The 19,574-nt window shown below is 56.9% G+C and overlaps 1 protein-coding gene across 1 annotated transcript in view; it reads left to right on the top strand.

Moving 5' to 3' along the window:
* The window catches only part of LOC135892901 (zinc finger protein 501-like), an 83,944-nt gene that overhangs the window by 58,764 nt on the left and 5,606 nt on the right, over positions 1-19,574 (top strand). The gene's annotated exons all lie outside the window — the stretch shown is intronic.

Raw genomic sequence — 19,574 nt, 5'->3', positions numbered from 1 at the left:
CCTGCCCCCCAGCTCATCCCCCCACCTGTAACCCCAGCTCCCTGCCCCCCAGCACAGCCAGGCCCATCCCTGCCCCCTGCTCATCCCCCCACCTGTAACCCCAGCTCCCTGCCCCCCAGCACAGCCAGGCCCATCCCTGCCCCCCAGCTCATCCCTTCACCTGTAACCCCAGCTCCCTGCCCCCCAGCACAGACAGGCCCATCCCTGCCCCCTGCTCATCCCCCCACCTGTAACCCCAGCTCCCTGCCCCCCAGCACAGCCAGGCCCATCCCTGCCCCCCAGCTCATCCCCCCCACCTGTAACCCCAGCTCCCTGCCCCCTAGCACAGCCAGGCCTCTCCCCCCCCCCAGCTCATCCCCCCACCTGTAATCCCAGCTCCCTGTTCCCCAGCACAGCCAAGCCCATCCCTGCCCCCTGCTCATCCCCCCACCTGTAACCCCAGCTCCCTACTCCCCAGCACAACCAGGCCCATCCCTGCCCCCCAGCTCATCCCCCCACCTGTAACCCCAGCTCCCTACCCCCCAGCACAGCTAGGCCCCAGCTCATTCCCCCCCTCCCCGTAACCCCAGCTCCCAGACGCCCCCCGCCTCGCCTCACCTCACCTCGCCGCCCCGCCCGGCCGCAGGGGGACTTGGGAGGCCGGTTCCCCAGACAAAGCTTCCGCCCCGGCCAGCACATGGTTAATCTCTCCGCGCGGGGATTGGCGGCGATCGCTGTCAGTCAGGTCCGGCCCGCCCTCTACCCAGCTGGGGCCTTCTCCTGGGCGGGGAGCTCAGCGGCTCCACCCACCACGGGCTCAGTCCGGCCCTGGGCGGAGCCACCCCCTGGCGCCCTTCCCCCCCCTCCCCCGGGGTCGCGTGTTCGTGGGGCTGCCCCTCTGCAGCCTTGGGCTGGGGGCTGCGTGAGGAGAGCAGGGCGCGGAGGGGGGAGGAACCGGGCTGCGGGGGGTCAGTGCAGGGAGTTGGGGTTAGGGGGCAGGGAGGGGCCTGTCTGGGCTGATTGGGGGCAGGGAAGCTCCCCCCCCCCATTGTGAGAAGCTGTTTGGGTTGTTGCTGGAGGGGACCCAGCTCGGTTGGGTTGGGAGGGATTGTTCTGTTTTCTCGCCATGGACATTGGCTGCGTGGACTCTTGTAGGAGTCAGGAGTCCTGGCAGTGCTGCTGGAACAATTTGTATAGTGGGGGTGCTGAGAGCCATTGAACCAAACTGTAAACCCTGGATATGATGGAAATTGCTTCAAGCTGGGGGGGCAGCCGCACCCCTAGTTCCAGCACCTCTGTGCTCTGCACCAAGATGTGTAGCCTCTTAGCAGCTAGTCAGGGAAGGGAACCATGTTACAATAAGCTCCTGTCCTGTTGAAAGGAAGCGATCTGGCCACTACTCTCCACGTGCTCTGTAATCACAGGACTCCAGGACCTGGGGCTTTGAGAAAAAAACACCAAGCAACCCAAGACTCCCAAGAAAATTGTGAGAGTTGGCAACATTGAGAAGTGCCCCGGGACAAGCTGGGGATGGATAATTATCCTCAGCATTTCTACAGCACAGGGCATTTACTAAGGCCTGGTCTACACTACGAGTTTAGGTCGACTTTAGCTGTGTTAATTCGAATTTAGCCTGGACACGTTCACACGATGAAGCCCTTTCTTTCGACTTAAAGGGCCCTTTAAACCGGTTTCTTTACTCCACCTCCGACGAGGGGATTAGCGATAAAATCGGCCTTAGGGGGTCGGAATTGGGTCAGTGTGGACGGAATTCGACGTTATTGGCCTCCGGGAGCTATCCCACAGTGCTTCATTGTGACCGCTCTGGACAGCACTCTCAACTCAGATGCACTGGCCAGGTAGACAGGAAAAGCCCCGCGAAAGTTTGAATTTCATTTCCTGTTTGCTCAGCGTGGAGAGCACAGGTGACCACGCAGAGCTCATCAGCACAGGTAACCGTGATGGAGTCCCAGGATCGCAAAAGAGCTCCAGCCTGGACCGAACGGGAGGTACGGGATCTGCTCGCCATATGGGGAGATGAATCTGTGCTGGCCGAACTCCGAAGCAGTAAACGAAATGGCAAAATATTAGAAAAGGTCTCCAAGGCCATGAAGGACAGAGGCCATAACAGGGACGCACAGCAGTGCCGCGTGAAAATTAAGGAGCTAAGGCAAGCCTACCACAAATCCAGAGAAGCAAACGGAAGGTCCGGGGCTGAGCCGCAAACATGCCGCTTCTACGCGGAGCTGCATGCCATTCTAGGGGGTGCAGCCACCACTACCCAAACCGTGTGCTATGAGTCCCTCACTGGAGAATCACACAGGGAAGCGGGTTCGGGGTACGAGGAAGATGAGTATGGAGATAATATAGATAGCTCACAGCAGCAAGGAAGCGGAGAAACCGGTTTCCCCAACAGCCAGGATATGTTTATCACCCTGGACCTGGAACCAGTAACCCCCGAACTCACCCAAGACCCTGTGGGCACACAGGGGACCTCTGGTGAGTGTACCTTTGTAAATATTACACATGGTTTAAAAGCAAGCGTGTTTAATGATTAATGATTAATTTGCCCTGGCAATCGCGGCCAGTACAGCTACTGGAAAAGTCTGTTAACGTGTATGGGGATGGAGCGGAAATCCTCCAGGGACATCTCCAGAAAGCTCTCCTTCATGTACTCCCAAAGCCTTTGCAAAAGGTTTCTGGGGAGGGCTGCCTTATCCCGTCCGCCATGGTAGGACACTTTACCACGCCAGGCCAGTAGCACGTAGTCTGGAATCATTGCATAACAAAGCATGGCAGCGTATGGTCCCGGTGTTTGCTGGCATGCAGACAACATCCATTCCTTATCGCTCTTTGTTATCCTCAGGAGAGTGATATCATTCACGGTCACCTGGTTGAAATGGGGCGATTTTATTAAGGGGACATTCAGAGGTGCCCCTTCCTGCTCTGCTGAACAGAAATATTCCCCGCTGTTAACCACACGGTGGGGGGGAGGGGTGAAGTGACCACCCCAGAGAATTGGGTGTGTGGGGGAGGGGAGTTAGTTGGGTTTGTGCTGCATGTTAACCCTGAAACCGCAGCCCCTCCTTTTACATTGCAAACCCATTTTAAATGGCCAACCCAACGGGTGCTTGGTATGGTTAATGAGAGCAGTACTGTTTTAAACCATCCCCACATGTTAACAAGGTTAAAAAAGCCAAAAGACTGTGTCTTACCATGGCTGCCTGCAAGCTGAAATCTGTGGCCTGGCACTGCGTGAGTGATCTCTCACACCAAACCTGCAGGCTCTCAATATAAGAGGAAAAATGCGACCTTGTAACGAAAGCACATGTGCTGTGTGATGTGAACAGCAAAATCTAACGTGAAAGAGTGTACCCATTGTTCTCTAAAATGTATCTTTTTTAACCACCTCTCCCTTCTCCTCCACCAGCTGCAAATGTTTCTCCTTCACAGAGGCTAGTGAATATTCGAAAGCGGAAGCGAAGGACGCGTGATGAAATGTTTACTGAACTACAGACTGCCTCCCACGCTGACAGAGCACAGCAGAATGCGTGGAGGCAGTCAATTACTGATTTTAGAAAAGCCCAATATGAGCGACAGGAGAGGTGGCGTGCTGAATCGCGGGCTGAAGAGGAGAAGTTGCGTGCTGAATCGCAGGCTGAAGAGGAGAAGTGGCGTCAGCTTGCACACAGAAGGCAAGAGTCGATGCTCCGGCTGCTGGAGCATCAAACTGATATGCTCCTGCGTATGGTTGAGCTGCAGGAAAGGCAGCAGGAGCAGAGACCGCCGCTACAGCCCCTGTGTAACCAACAGCCCTCCTCCCCAAGTCCCATTGCCTCCTCACCCAGACGCCCAAGAACACGGTGGGGGGGCCTCCGGCCACCCAGTCACTCCACCCTAGATGATTTCCCGAGCAATAAGTTTTAAAGTTTTAAACTGCAGTGTGTCCTTTTCCTTCCCTCCTCCCCCACCCATCCCGGGCTACCTTTGCAATTATCCCCCTAGTTGTGTGCTGAATTAATAAAGAATGCATGAATGTGAAGTAACAATGACTTTATTGCCTCTGCAAGTGGTGCTTGAAGGGGGGAGGGTAGGGGAGGGTGGGGTGGTTGGTTTACAGGGAAGTAGAGTTAACCGGGTGGGTGCGGGGGTTTGGAGATTTCATCAAGGAGAAACAAACAGAAGTTTCACACAGTAGCCTGGCCAGTCACAAAACTAGTTTTCAAAGCTTCTCTGATGCGCACCGCGCCCTGCTGTGCTGCTCTAACCGACCTGGTGTCTGGCTGCGCGTAATCAGCGGCCAGGCGATTTGCCTCTACCTCCCACCCCGCCATAAATGTCTCCCCCTTACTCTCACAGATATTGTGGAGCGCACAGCAAGCAGCAATAACAATGGGGATATTCTTTTCGCTAAGGTCTGAGCGAGTCAGTAAGCTGTGCCAGCGCGCTTTTAAACGCCCAAATGCACATTCCACCACCATTCGGCACTTGCTCAGCCTGTAGTTGAACAGGTCCTGACTCCTGTCCAGGCTGCCAGTGTACGGCTTCATGAGCCATGGCATTAAGGGGTAGGCTGGGTCCCCAAGGATCACGATAGGCATTTCAACATCCCCAACGGTTATTTTCTGGTCCGGGAAGAAAGTCCCTTCCTCCAGCTTTCGAAACAGAACAGAGTGCCTGAAGACACGAGCATCATGTACCCTTCCCGGCCAGCCCACGTTGATGTCGGTGAAACGTCCCTTGTGATCCACCAGGGCTTGCAGCAGCATTGAAAAGTACCCCTTGCGGTTTATGTACTCGGTGGCTTGGTGCGCCGGTGCCAAGATAGGGATATGGGTTCCGTCTATCGCCCCACCACAGTTTGGGAATCCCATTGCAGCAAAGCCATCCACTATGTCCTGCGCGTTTCCCAGAGTCACTACCCTTGATATCACCAGGTCTCTCATTGCCCTGGCAACTTGGATCACAGCAGCCCCCACAGTAGATTTGCCCACTCCAAATTGATTCCCGACTGACCGGTAGCTGTCTGGCGTTGCAAGCTTCCACAGGGCTATCGCCACTCGCTTCTCAACTGTGAGGGCTGCTCTCATCCTGGTATTCTGGCGCTTCAGGGCAGGGGAAAGCAAGTCACAAAGTTCCATGAAAGTGCCCTTACGCATGCGAAAGTTTCGCAGCCACTGGGAATCGTCCCACACCTGCAGCACGATGCGGTCCCACCAGTCTGTGCTTGTTTCCCAGGCCCAGAATCGGCGTTCCACGGCATGAACCTGCCCCAGTAACACCATGATTTCCACATTGCTGGGGCCTGTGCCTTGTGAGAGGTCTAGGTCCATGTCCATTTCCTCATCACTCTCGTCGCCGCGCTGCAATCGCCTCCTCCTCCGCTGGTCCTGGTTTTGCTTTGGCATGTCCTGGCTCTGCATATACTCCAGGACAATGCGCGTGGTGTTCATAGTGCTCATAATTGCCGCGGTGATCTGAGCGGGCTCCATGATCCCAGTGCTAGCTATGGCGTCTGGTCTGAAAAAAGGCGCGAAACTAGTATCTGAAGGACCAGGGGAAGGAGAGAGGGAGGGAGGGGCGAGTGACGACATGGCGTACAGGTATAGGGAATTAAAATCAAGAAAGGTGGCTGTGCATCAGGGAGAAATACAAACAACTGTCACACAGAATGCCCCTTCCCCCCCCAGAGATTGAACTCCTAAGCCTGGGTTTAGCGGGCCGTTGATTTGACGGAGGGAGGGGGGAAGGAAATGAATACAAAACAAATCTATTTTTTACATCTTAAGACGACAGTGCAGCATGACTGATAGCCCTGGGCATTTTCTGGGTGCTTGGCAGCAAATACTGGGCGCTTGGCAGTATGATGATGATGGATACCAGTCATAATATACTATTTACTGCCAAAAGGCAAGGGGTTGCTGCTGTGTAGCAATGTAGCCCCACGTGTGCCAGCCACATGTCTGCCAGCACCCAGATCGCCCTTGGCCTCTTCTGGGTGCTTAGCAGACAATACTTGGCAGAAAATAGTATACTACGACTGATAGCCATCATTGTCCGACGAGGACGGTTACCAGTCGTAATAAACCATCTACTGCCAAAAGGCAAAAGGCAAGGGGCTGGTGCAATGCAGCCCTACGGCTGCCAGCCCCACAGCTACCAGCATCCCGATCGCCGATGAAGTTCTACCACTCATGCTGCACCGTCTACCGCCAAAAGACAGTTAGCTGCTGCTGCTGTGTAGCAATGCAGTCCCACGTCTGCCGGCACCCGGATGACATATGGTGACGGTGAGCTGAGCTGAGCGGGCTCCATGCTTGCCGTGGTATGTTGTCTGCACAGGTAACCCAGGTAAAAAGGCGCGAATCTATTGTCTGCCGTTGCTGTGACGGAGGGGGAGGGGCCTGACGCAATGTACCCAGAACCCCCCCGCGGCACTGTTTTGCATCATTCGGGCATTGCGATCTCAACCATAATTCCAAGGGGCGCCGGAGACTGCGGGAACTGTGGGATAGGTACCCATAGTGCAATGCGCCGGAAGTCGATGCTAGCCTCGGTACTGTGGACGCGGTCCGCCGACTTCATGCACTTAGAGCATTTTATGTGGGGACACACACAATCGGCTGTATACAACCGATTTCTATAAAACCGGCTTCTATAAATTCGACCTAATTTTGTAGTGTAGACATAGCCTGATTGAGATGGGCAGGGAGTCACTGAGAGCCTGGGGTGTCCCCACCTGAGTCATTATTGTCCTGGCTTTAATTTCTGACCCTCCTGAATCTTGCCAAGTAATCAACAGTTGCCACCTGCTCAGTGTCTCATGTGGTCAGGTTAATACTGCACTGCTGTAGTCTGGAGGCTCTTTGGGCAATGGCCATGGAGTGAGTTTTGTCCCAATTAATAACCTGCCCAACGCTTGCTGCTGTTGCCTGAGCAGGTTGGTGAATCACTGCAGCTGATGTTGGCCAAAGTGAGCCAACAAGACCATGTCATTGGTGTCGTCAAGTTCTCAAAGCAGCATGGAGTTCAGCTCCACACCACGGACAGCTGCCTCCTCAAGCGTATCCCTCAGCCAGTCAATGCTGATACTCCTGTGGCATGTGTTGTGTCTGTGTGGCTGGTTGGGGGTTAGCAATGGTTATTGCTATGAGGAGTGGGGGTGGAGGCAGTGACTCTGTTATCCACACCCCCCACCCCATTCCCCTGTCCCACCCCTTTCCCTTCTATGAATTTACCCTCCCCAGGGGTAAATCATGGCCCTGTGCTCCCTGCACCCACTCTCTGCAATGTCCTAGAGGAGGCACCAAGCATAGAGAACCTAGGGCCCATTGGATGGAAGGTGGGACACTGACCCCAAAGCAGAGGCACATCAGGGCAATTTCTGCCCCTGTGCACTTAATGTCATCCAACCAGATGGGGTCAGATCCTTCTGCAAACTGAGCCCCGCCCGGTGCGATAACGCCGTCCCACAGTCCAACTGCCTGCTTTCTTCTTCCGCGTCATTTAAGTCACAGCTGTCATTCCACAGGTTATGTCACTCCAAACCCAGCTTAGCTTGTGCACAGGGCCCAGCCAAACTGATCTAGCCAATTGAAACCAATTGAAACCAACCATGTCCACACGGTTTTGCACCAGTTTAACTAAAGTGGTTTTTAAGCTGATTTAATTTAAATCGGCAAATTTTGTGTGTGGACAATGTCCATCCTGGCTCTTACACTGGTGCCCATCACCCTAGTGTCTGATCTTCCAAGGAGAGAGCTCAGATGTTCTCTCAGGCAATCTGGGAATGTGTGTGTGCTGCAAACCAGGGGAAATGCAAACTTCGGGGCTCTTGTAGCAAAGCTGGGTGAGGCTGCAGCACACATCACAAGAGCTGTTCTGTCTTGCACTGCAGCACCAGGGAGGCTGCTGTAACATAGAGCAGCCCTGTGGCCTCCCTGTGTTATGCCAGGCCCCATTTCAGTCTGGGATCAGAAGGGCCCCACTAGCAGTCTGGGATCAGAAGGGCACAGAGATGGCTGTGTTCCCCCTCATTTGCTTTGGGTTGTGCTTCCTGGAGATGCAGCATGAGAATTCACCCCGGATTCCTCTCTGTTCTTCAGGACCAGGGGAGAATTGCTTCCATCGCAGAGCGGGGTGGAAAGGAAGGCTAGCCCAAGGCTTAGGAGTGAGCCTGGAATGCGGGAGACCTGGCTCTGCCACAGACTATCTGTGTGACCTTGGTCAAATCGCTTCATCTTTCCTGGTCTCAGCTCCCCACCTCTGAGCTGGGGATGATAATAACCCTCCCCTTCCTTCCAGGGGTGCTTTGGGGACAGATTGTGAGGGACTCAGATACTATGGGAGCTGTAAAAGTGCCTGAGACAGAAACTCCAGTGTCTGTAATAGGGCGAGCTGGGTTGAGCCCCCTGATGGGGAAGTGAGGTTCATTGGGCAGGTGAAAAATGACATGAATCCTAAGGGGTTGGAAAGCTTGAGCCCAGCCCCCACTGTGCTTCCTGCCCTTTGGAAACCTGACTCTGGGTGAACCAGTTTCTGATGCGCTTTGGCTGAGTGCAGCCAACTTTAAGGATTTTAAGACAAGCCTCATGATATTTGGTGGGTTTCTTAAAGCCCCAGCTCCAGGGACCACGTGAATCTCAGAAACAAATGATAAGTCACTTTCCAGCCCTTGCAGTTGAAGAGGAAAAGGTTGAAAAGGTGAGTGGAGGGCACCCTAATGGCTCAGGCACCAGGAGCCGTGGGAAAGGAAGCCCAAATGTATTCCTTCAAAACGCACCCCAGGGCAAAACACACCCGAGTTTTGAAGCCAATCTGGTGATTACTGGATGCTTGAGTTTGTTAATACTGAGCAGGGATGGGCCCAGGCTAGATCTGAGGCTGGCTGGGAACACAGTGCATCCCTTGATTGATGGGTTGAATGTTGGTCTCCAGCCTCTGTTTTTTATTTGATCCAGCCCCAAGACTCCCGTGCTGCATTTCAGTGTCTGGGGGAGAGGGGCGGTGTTGTAGCATCAGAAGGGTTTCTTTAGATCTAGCCCCCTGGCAGCATTTGTCTCTGATTTCTCTGCTCAGGATATGGGGGGTTGAGCTTCCTGGGTTAGACACTGCTGCTGCTGGCTCCATTGTGAATGTGATCCCGGAGCCCTGGGGTCTGTGCCGGGGACAGACCTTCATTAAAGTCCCCTCTGTGCCCAGCTGAGATGTGACCTTCTCCAGTGGGAACCAGCCTCCTAGGGCAGCCCCGACATTAACACCTGAGCCGGAGGCTCCAGGTAACAGAGAGAACTGGGGGGAAGGGCTGGGGATGGGCAGGACAGTGACTCTGCACAAACAGCCCCAGGAGCCTCAGATCTCTTGGGAATCTGCTGCCTTGTTGAGGTGCCTGCAGGAGGGAGCTGGGATGCGGTACCAGGGGCAGAGGGGACCCTGAACAGGCCCTGGGAGGGTTTCCCTTTGCGTCTCTGGGGATGGAGTCAGGAAGGGAAGGGAGGGGGAATAAGGCAGAGCGGGAGAGACAGTGCAAGGTGGTAGATTTAACCAGCTCTGCCCAGTGAGGGAGGTTACAGGGAGAGGAGAGGCAGCACAGAGGAGACAGAAGAATGGGGGCTGTGTGTTAATTCTCCATATTAAACTCTTCCACCATTACTGCCCCCCCCAACAGAAATTAGCCATGGGGTCCTCCCAGTGGATAAATCTCCCGCATAGCTAAGTGCTGACAGGGACCTGTTTGCTCCATCGGACGCAGAGCTAAAAGGACTTTGGCTGCGTGTGTCTCTATGATCAATTCCATGCAACCTCCCTTCAAAGAATGCAGGCCACACTTACAGGTTGTGGGGCTCTAGCCTGGGAAGCAGTGATGCTGACAAAGATTTGGGGGTTGAGGGGGATAATCAGCTGAACACAAGCTCCCATTACAGCTAATGCAATTCTGGGCTGTATAAACAGGAAAATCTTGAGTATCAGTAGAGAGATTATTTTACCTCTATATTTGGTCCTGGTGTGACCACTGCTGGAATCTGTGCACAGTTTTGGTGCTCACAATTCAAGAAGGATGGTGATAAATTGGAGAGGGGTCAGAGAAGAGCCACAAGAATGATTAAAGGATTAGAAAACCTGCCTGAGAGTGACAGACTCAAGGATCTCAGTCTATTTAGCTTAACAAAGGGAATGTTAAGGGGTGACTTGATTACAGTGTATAAATACCTACCAGGGCCGGCTCTAGCGTTTTTGCTGCCCCAAGTAGCAAATAAATAAATAAATTGCAATTGGCGGCAATTCGGCGGCAGCTCTACCGCCGCTTCATTGTACGGCGGCAATTCGGCGGCGGGTCCCTCACTCCCTCTCGGAGCTTGCTACGCTAGTGCCTGGAGCCGGCCCTAATACCTACATGGGGAATAAATATTTGATAATGGGCTCTTCAGTCTAGCAGAAAAATATATAGCATGATCCAATGGCCAGAAGTTGAAGCTAGACAAATTCGGCCAGTAAATAAGGTGTAAATTTTTGACGGTGTAAGTAATTAACTATTGGAACAATTTACCAAGGGTCATGGTGGATTCCCCATCCCTTACAATTTTTAAATCAAGAGTGGATGTTTTTCTAAATGATCTGCTTTAGGAATTATTTTGAGGGTGTTCTCTGGCCTGGTTTGTTATAAGGGGGTCAGACGAGATGAACACAGTGATCCCTTCTGCCCTTGGAATCTATGAATCCTTGTAAATACTTTGAGGCTTCCTGTAAGTGATTCCAGAGATCCTGTGGAGGGATCTGGACCCTCAGAGTTTGTGCCTGTCTGAATGTAAATGATTATTCCTTACCAAGAGCTATAGCCACATGCAGAGGGGGATTCTTAATGTTCAGCTGTTTGTCTTTTAAAATAATAAATCTCTGAACATTCCCAGGACTTCAAAGCAGTCGTTTAAAATAAGTGATGTTTTGCTGGGGAGAAAATGCCCATCAAATGTAATCCAAAATGGGGTAGATTGGATTGTCCATCAGTGGAAGGGTTTAAAGCAGGAATGGAATCTTCGCAAAAGATTTGCTCTAGCTCAATGAGACGTTACAGGCTTCATGCAGGGATATTTTCTGGTCTGTTTTATGCAGGAATTCAGATTAGATGATCACAATGGTCACTTTCTGCCCTCAATCTGTTAAATTTCATAGAATATCAGGGTTGGACGGGACCTCAGAAGGTTATCTAGTCTAACCTTCTGCTCAAAGGAGGACCAATACCCAGACAGATTTTTGCCCCAGATCCCTAAATGGCCCCTGCAAGGATTGAACTCACAACGCTGGATTTAGCAGGCCAATGCTCAAACCACTGAGCTATACCTCCCCCCTTGTGTGAGCACTTTACCCATCTGTAAAAGGGTTTGCGCCGGGGCTCGACCCTTCAGGACAGGAGGGGAGCCACACCGACTCCCTACTGCACGAATTAAATAGTCCGTTAGCTCAGGACTCAGCCCCTCTGGTCCAGGGGGCTGAGGAAACCACAGTCAAGAACCCAGGCCCTCTGGAACAGGGGCTGGGCAGGCAGGCAGTCACTAAGCTCAGGCCCTTGGATGCAGGGCTGAGCACAAACAGTCAATCTAGCTCAGGCCCTCGGTAGCAGGGGCTGAGCACAAGCCGTCAATAAGCTCTGGCCCTTGGAAGCAGGGCGGAGCACAAACAGTCAATCTAGCTCAGGCCCTCGGTAGCAGGGGCTGAGCACAAGCAGTCAATAAGCTCTGGCCCTTGGAGGCAGGGCGGAGCACAGATAGTCAATTTAGCTCAGGCCCTCTGGAGCAGGGGCTGAGCACAAGCAGTCAATAAGCTCAGGCCCTTTTCAGCAGGGGCTGAGCACACACAGTCTATAAGCTCTGGCCCTTGGAGGCAGGGCGGAGCACAAATAGTCAATTTAGCTCAGGTCCTCTGGAGCAGGGGCTGAGCACAAGCAGTCAATAAGCTCAGGCCCTCTGTAGCAGGGGCTGAGCAGACCAGTAGTCCCTTAGCTCTGGCCCTGGGTCAGGGCGGAGCACCAATAGTTAATTTAGCTCAGGCCCTCTGCAGCAGGGGCTGAGCACAAGCAGTCAATAAGCTCAGGCCTCTGTAGCAGGGGCTGAGCACACAGGCAGTTCAGGAGCTCCGGCCCTGGGTCAGGGCGGAGCACAATGGTTAATTTAGCTCAGGCCCTCTGCAGCAGGGGCTGAGCACAAGCAGTCAATAAGCTCAGGCCTCTGGAGCAGGGGCGGAGCACAAGCAGTCAATAAGCTCAGGCCCTCTGTAGCAGGGGCTGAGCAGACCAGTAGTCCCTTAGCTCTGGCCCTGGGTCAGGGCGGAGCACCAATAGTTAATTTAGCTCAGGCCCTCTGCAGCAGGGGCTGAGCACAAGCAGTCAATAAGCTCAGGCCTCTGTAGCAGGGGCTGAGCACACAGGCAGTTTAGGAGCTCTGGCCCTGGGTCAGGGCGGAGCACAAGCAGGCAATTGGCCTAGGCAGGTAAGGGGCTCAGGTTCCTACCTGCGTTGGGTGAGGGGGAAGCCTGCCACCCGTGTGTAGGGGTGGCAGGGGGGGACACAGGCCCACCCACTCCACTGTGTCCCAGCCCGGGTCCCTAGCAGCGATTAGTGTCGCTGCCGGTCAGTGGGGTATCCTGACCGAAACACACTGCCATGGGCTCATAGGCCTCTGTAGCCTGACTGGGGTCGGCTACCCCCGGGCTACTTCCATTTTCCCCCTCAGGGCCTACCTCGTCGGTGGCATCGGCTGCGGTCCAGTCCATCAGTGGGGACTCCTCTCGGCCGGGGCTTGGCGGCAGGTCTGGTAGCTCTGTAGGGAAATCCGGCCACTGATCCTCGGGCGGTTCCTCCGGATAACAACAGGGCGGGAAGGATTCTGGCGGGGCCTCCCCTTCAGGGTTGCTGTGGGGGAGTTCCACGGGCGCCTCCCAGCGACGGGAGCGGACGGGCTCCGGCGGCTCCTCTTCGTAATGGGCTCGGGGCAGCTCCGGCCAGCTAGGGCATCCACCTCGGGCTTCCGAGGTATCCTGGCGGGGAGCTCCCGACCGCACGTCTGCTCCCTGCGGTGGCCGGCGCCTGACTGAGCTCTGGCTGCTGGCCTTTATACTTCCTGTCCCGCCCCTTGACTTCCGGGGGGCGGGGACAGGTGGCGGTGGCTCCGCCCACTTGGGTGTTTGCGCCGGGGCTCCCTCTTCAGGACAGGAGGGGAGCCACACCGACTCACTACACACCCCCCCCCCTCAAGACTGGCTCCCGCATACCGGGGCCAGGTCCGTCCAATTCCCCTAGGCGCGACAGGAAGTCCGCGTTCGCATGGTCCTTGCCAGCCCGATGCTGTACGGTAAACGCATAGGGCTGCAAGGCCAGGTACCAACGCATGATGCGCGCGTTGTTGTCTTTCATCCGCATCAACCACCGGAGGGGGGCATGGTCCGTGACCAGAGTGAACGGGGCCCCGAGGAGGTAGAAGCGGAGAGCATCGCAGGCCCATTTCACGGCAAGGGCTTCTTTTTCCACAACCGCGTAATTCCTCTCCCGGGGGAACAGCTTCCTGCTGAGATATAGCACGGGGTGGTCCCTTCCGTCCACCTCTTGGGATAAGACTGCTCCCAGCCCTACCTCGGAGGCGTCGGTCTGCAGGATGAACGGGCGATTAAAGTCCGGGCTGTATAGAACCGGCTCCTGGCAGAGGCACTTCTGAAGCGTCCGGAATGCAGCCTCACACTCTGGGGTCCACTGTACCTGCCGGGGCCGGTCTTTAGTCAGGAGCCCCGTTAAGGGCGCCGCTATGGAGGCGAACTGAGGAACAAACCGTCGGTAGTAGCCAGCGAGGCCCAAGAATTGTCGAACGTGCCGTTTGGTCGTTGGGGTGGGGCAGTCCAGAAGGGCCTGGACCTTCCCCACGAGGGGTTTGACGCAGCCGCCCCCAACCGTATAGCCGAGGTATGTGGTTTCCTTCCAGGCTATACGGCACTTCTTGGGGTTGGCGGTCAGGCCCGCTTGTCGTAGGGACCTCATGACTGCTGCGACCCGGGGCAGATGGTCTTCCCAGCGGCGACTATAAATGACTACGTCGTCGAGGTAGGCTGCCGCATACTCCTGATGGGGCTGTAGGAGATGGTCCATCAGTCTCTGGAAGGTGGCAGGGGCTCCATGGAGACCGAACGGCATCCGCGTAAACTGGTATAGGCCAGTCGGGGTGGCAAAGGCGGTTTTCTCCTTTGAAGCTTCGTCGAGGGGGATTTGCCAATAGCCCTTGCTGAGGTCGAGGGTGGTAATAAACTGGGCCTCCCCCAGGCGGCCCAGTAACTCGTCTACGCGGGGCATCGGGTAGGCGTCGAAGCGGGAAACGGCGTTTACTCTCCGAAAGTCGATACAGAAACGTCGGGTGCCATCTGGCTTGGGCACCAGGACCACCGGGCTGCGCCACTCGCTCTGGGACGGCTCAATGACGCCCAGAGCAAGCATGGCCCTTACCTCTTCCTCAACCTCTTCACGCACTCTATATGGCAGGGGTCGGGTCGTCTCCCGAATCACCTTCCCAGGCTCGGTCAGGATCGAGTGCTTGACCAGGGAGGTGTAACCTGGTACTGCCGTAAAGGTTTTTTTGAAGGCCTGCAGGAGGCAGTTGGCCTGTTTGAGTTGCTCCTCGGTAAGCGAGTCGCCTAGCAGGGGTAGCGAGTCGCTATCTGTTTCGGGCACACGGGGTCCCAGTTCCGGCTCGGGGGGGTACGGGTTGATTAAGAGGCCCTCCCGGTCATGCCACCGCTTCAGCAGGTTCACATGGTACCGTTGGGCCTCCTTGCGTTTCCCCGGCTGCTGCACCTCATAGGTGACGGGTCCCACCTTGCGCACAACGTCGTACGGCCCTTGCCAGCGGGCTAACAACTTCGATTCACTAGACGGTAAGAGGAGGAGGACTCGGTCCCCGGGTTGAAATTCTCGGTCTTGGGCACCCTTGTTATAATTCCGCTCCTGGCGCTCCTGAGCCGCCCTCAAATTCTCGCGCGCCAGGGCTCCGGCCTGGGTCAGGTACCCCTGTAGCTGGAGAACGTACTGTAAGAGTCCTTGGGCGGGGGAGGCCGACTCTTCCCAGGTTTCGCGCATCAAGTCCAAGAGACCCCGTGGCCTGCGTCCATATAGTAGTTCAAACGGGGAGAACTTCGTCGAAGATTGCGGAACTTCGCGGACGGCTAACAACAGGGGTGGCAGGAACTGGTCCCAGTGGCGAAGGTCCTCTGCTGGGAACTTCCGCAACATCCCTTTTAGAGTGCGGTTAAACCGCTCTACTAGCCCATCCGTCTGCGGGTGGTAGACGGAGGTGCGGAGTTGTTTGATGCCTAAGATGGTACAGACCTGTCGTAACAGTCGGGACGTGAAGTTCGTGCCCTGGTCGGTTAGAATCTCCCTAGGCAGTCCCACCCGAGCAAAGATCTTCACGAGTTCCCCCGCGATGGTCCGGGCGGTGATACTCCGCAGGGGAATGGCCTCCGGAAACCGGGAGGCACAGTCCACCAGCACCAAAACGTATTTGAATCCCGCGGCGCTTTTCGGGAGCGGGCCCACGAGGTCCATAGCGACCCGTTCAAAGGGGGTCTCCATCAACGGCATGGGGACCAGGGGCGCCTTGGGTATCCCGGGCGGAGCAACCAACTGACAGTCGGGGCAGGAGGCGCAATACTTCTTCACCTCTGGATAGATTCCCGGCCAGAAGAAGCGCGTCAGGATCCGAGCCAGGGTCTTCTCCTGGCCCAGGTGTCCGGCGGCCGGCACATCATGGGCTAACTTCATTACGGCCCGCCGGTGGCACAGAGGCACCATCAGCTGGGTCTGCGGTTCCCGGGTACGGGGATCACGGTCCACGCGGTAGAGCCGGTCTCGGCGCAGCTCGAAATGGGGCCACCGATTAGCTTGCTGGGGGTCCGTGATACTCCCGTCCACAGCCGCGAGCTGTTCGTAACAACTGCGAAGGGTCGGATCTTCCCGTTGGTCCCGACAGAAGTCGGTGTCGAAGCGGGGCTGAGGGGTAGGCTCCGGCTGCGGCCCCGCCTCGTCCGTGTCGTTCGCCTCGGGCGCTGAGTCCTGCTCGGGGTTCTCAGGGGAGGGCCCCAACCTATCGGCCTCCAGGGCCGGCGTGGGACGAAGGACCTCCTCGAAGGCCGGCCAGTCGCGACCCAGGATCACGGGGTATGCGAGGTGTGGAGCGACGCCAACCACCAGATTCCGGGTGACCCCCCCGATAGTCAGGGACACCCGGGCACTGGGGTAGGGTCGGACATCCCCGTGGATACATTGTAAATAGACCCATCCCAGATGGGTATCGCTCGGCGGTACCAGTTCCTTTCGGACCAATGTCTGTCCACAGCCTGAGTCAATCAACGCCTGGGTAATTCTTCCCCCGACGGTCGCCGGGATCGTCAGCTTGCGGTTCAGGGCTGGCCGGGCCCGATTCTGGCCCGCCCATACTTGTGCATAACTACATTCCATTTCTGGACAGTCTCGCTGGAGGTGCCCCATTTTTCCACAGCCGAAACAGGGGCCGAGTTCAAGCCGCCTACTCCGGGGTCCTCCTCGACTCGGGCTCCGGGGGGGGCTCCGCCGAGCCCTTGGGGGCCCCTGGCCCGGGGTCGGTAGCCCTGTCCGAGGGGTCGACTCCGGATGCCGGACACGGGGCTCGCGGCGGGACTCGGGCCGGGGTTCGGGGCACCTTGGTTCGCTCGGGGGGTTCCCTTTCTTTTCGCCGCGGGCGGGTTCGAATCCTGCATTGGGGCGTCGGACGATGGGACCCACTGCATTTTCGGCGGCGAGGAAATCCTCCATCAGCGATACGGCGAGGGCCAGCGTCGCCGGCCGGTGGCGGAGCACCCAGGCTCGTCCCCGGGAGGGTAGAGTGTATATAAACTGCTCTAGTATAACCTGTTCGGTTACTTCCTCCGCCGTCCGGGTGTCGGGCTGCAGCCACCGCCGGCAGGCCTCTTTTAGGGCCTGGGCCACCAACCGTGGTCGGGCTCCGGGAGGGTAAATCTGACTCCGGAACCGTTGTCGGAAGGTCTCCGGACTGACGTCGAGAGCGTCCAGTATGGCGGCCTTCACTTGGTCGTAGTCCCGGGCCTCCTCGGCCGCCAGTCCGCGGTAGGCCACCTGGGCTGCCCCGGTCAGATAGGGGGCCAAGAGGGTGGCCCATTGGTCCCTGGTCCACCCGGCGACGATGGCTACCCGCTCGAAAGTGACCAGGAAGGCCTCGGGGTCATCGTCCGGGCCCATCTTGGTCAAACGAAGGGGAGCAGACAAACGCGGCATCCCCGCAGCCTCCCCCACTGGTCCCGTCACGGTGTGGGGGGGCGTAACCAGCAGCTGTTGCAGCTGGTTCCCCAACTGCTGGATCAACTGCTGTTGTTGCTCCAGCTGAGCCGTGTGTTGCTCCTGCTGGAGCTGGAGATGGGCGGCATCTCGCTGCTGCTGCTGGGCGAGCTGAGCGGTCTGCTGTTGCTGCTGCTGCAGCAGCTGGGCCGTCTGCTGCCGCTCCTGGCTCTCCGTCAATAACTGGACTAGACGCTCCATATCCATATCTGGGTGAAGCGGGGGGAGGACAACGGCCGCTCCCCTTCTAGCCCCTTCTCACAGGGGCAGGGGCTCGCAGGCCCCACGTTGGGCGCCACGTGTAAAAGGGTTTGCGCCGGGGCTCGACCCTTCAGGACAGGAGGGGAGCCACACCGACTCCCTACTGCACGAATTAAATAGTCCGTTAGCTCAGGACTCAGCCCCTCTGGTCCAGGGGGCTGAGGAAACCACAGTCAAGAACCCAGGCCCTCTGGAACAGGGGCTGGGCAGGCAGGCAGTCACTAAGCTCAGGCCCTTGGATGCAGGGCTGAGCACAAACAGTCAATCTAGCTCAGGCCCTCGGTAGCAGGGGCTGAGCACAAGCCGTCAATAAGCTCTGGCCCTTGGAAGCAGGGCGGAGCACAAACAGTCAATCTAGCTCAGGCCCTCGGTAGCAGGGGCTGAGCACAAGCAGTCAATAAGCTCTGGCCCTTGGAGGCAGGGCGGAGCACAGATAGTCAATTTAGCTCAGGCCCTCTGGAGCAGGGGCTGAGCACAAGCAGTCAATAAGCTCAGGCCCTTTTCAGCAGGGGCTGAGCACACACAGTCTATAAGCTCTGGCCCTTGGAGGCAGGGCGGAGCACAAATAGTCAATTTAGCTCAGGTCCTCTGGAGCAGGGGCTGAGCACAAGCAGTCAATAAGCTCAGGCCCTCTGTAGCAGGGGCTGAGCAGACCAGTAGTCCCTTAGCTCTGGCCCTGGGTCAGGGCGGAGCACCAATAGTTAATTTAGCTCAGGCCCTCTGCAGCAGGGGCTGAGCACAAGCAGTCAATAAGCTCAGGCCTCTGTAGCAGGGGCTGAGCACACAGGCAGTTCAGGAGCTCCGGCCCTGGGTCAGGGCGGAGCACAATGGTTAATTTAGCTCAGGCCCTCTGCAGCAGGGGCTGAGCACAAGCAGTCAATAAGCTCAGGCCTCTGGAGCAGGGGCGGAGCACAAGCAGTCAATAAGCTCAGGCCCTCTGTAGCAGGGGCTGAGCAGACCAGTAGTCCCTTAGCTCTGGCCCTGGGTCAGGGCGGAGCACCAATAGTTAATTTAGCTCAGGCCCTCTGCAGCAGGGGCTGAGCACAAGCAGTCAATAAGCTCAGGCCTCTGTAGCAGGGGCTGAGCACACAGGCAGTTTAGGAGCTCTGGCCCTGGGTCAGGGCGGAGCACAAGCAGGCAATTGGCCTAGGCAGGTAAGGGGCTCAGGTTCCTACCTGCGTTGGGTGAGGGGGAAGCCTGCCACCCGTGTGTAGGGGTGGCAGGGGGGGACACAGGCCCACCCACTCCACTGTGTCCCAGCCCGGGTCCCTAGCAGCGATTAGTGTCGCTGCCGGTCAGTGGGGTATCCTGACCGAAACACACTGCCATGGGCTCATAGGCCTCTGTAGCCTGACTGGGGTCGGCTACCCCCGGGCTACTTCCATTTTCCCCCTCAGGGCCTACCTCGTCGGTGGCATCGGCTGCGGTCCAGTCCATCAGTGGGGACTCCTCTCGGCCGGGGCTTGGCGGCAGGTCTGGTAGCTCTGTAGGGAAATCCGGCCACTGATCCTCGGGCGGTTCCTCCGGATAACAACAGGGCGGGAAGGATTCTGGCGGGGCCTCCCCTTCAGGGTTGCTGTGGGGGAGTTCCACGGGCGCCTCCCAGCGACGGGAGCGGACGGGCTCCGGCGGCTCCTCTTCGTAATGGGCTCGGGGCAGCTCCGGCCAGCTAGGGCATCCACCTCGGGCTTCCGAGGTATCCTGGCGGGGAGCTCCCGACCGCACGTCTGCTCCCTGCGGTGGCCGGCGCCTGACTGAGCTCTGGCTGCTGGCCTTTATACTTCCTGTCCCGCCCCTTGACTTCCGGGGGGCGGGGACAGGTGGCGGTGGCTCCGCCCACTTGGGTGTTTGCGCCGGGGCTCCCTCTTCAGGACAGGAGGGGAGCCACACCGACTCACTACACCATCCCATCAGCATTGTCTTCATTAGTGTGATTAACTAGTGGTAGAAAGGTGTGATTTATGGATGAAGA

Source organism: Emys orbicularis, chromosome 21 (assembly GCF_028017835.1).
Source record: "Emys orbicularis isolate rEmyOrb1 chromosome 21, rEmyOrb1.hap1, whole genome shotgun sequence".
In the NCBI taxonomy this organism is placed as follows: domain Eukaryota; kingdom Metazoa; phylum Chordata; order Testudines; family Emydidae; genus Emys; species Emys orbicularis.
The sequence above is the reverse complement of the archived record's forward strand: the minus strand, read 5'-3'. Positions and strand labels throughout refer to the sequence as shown.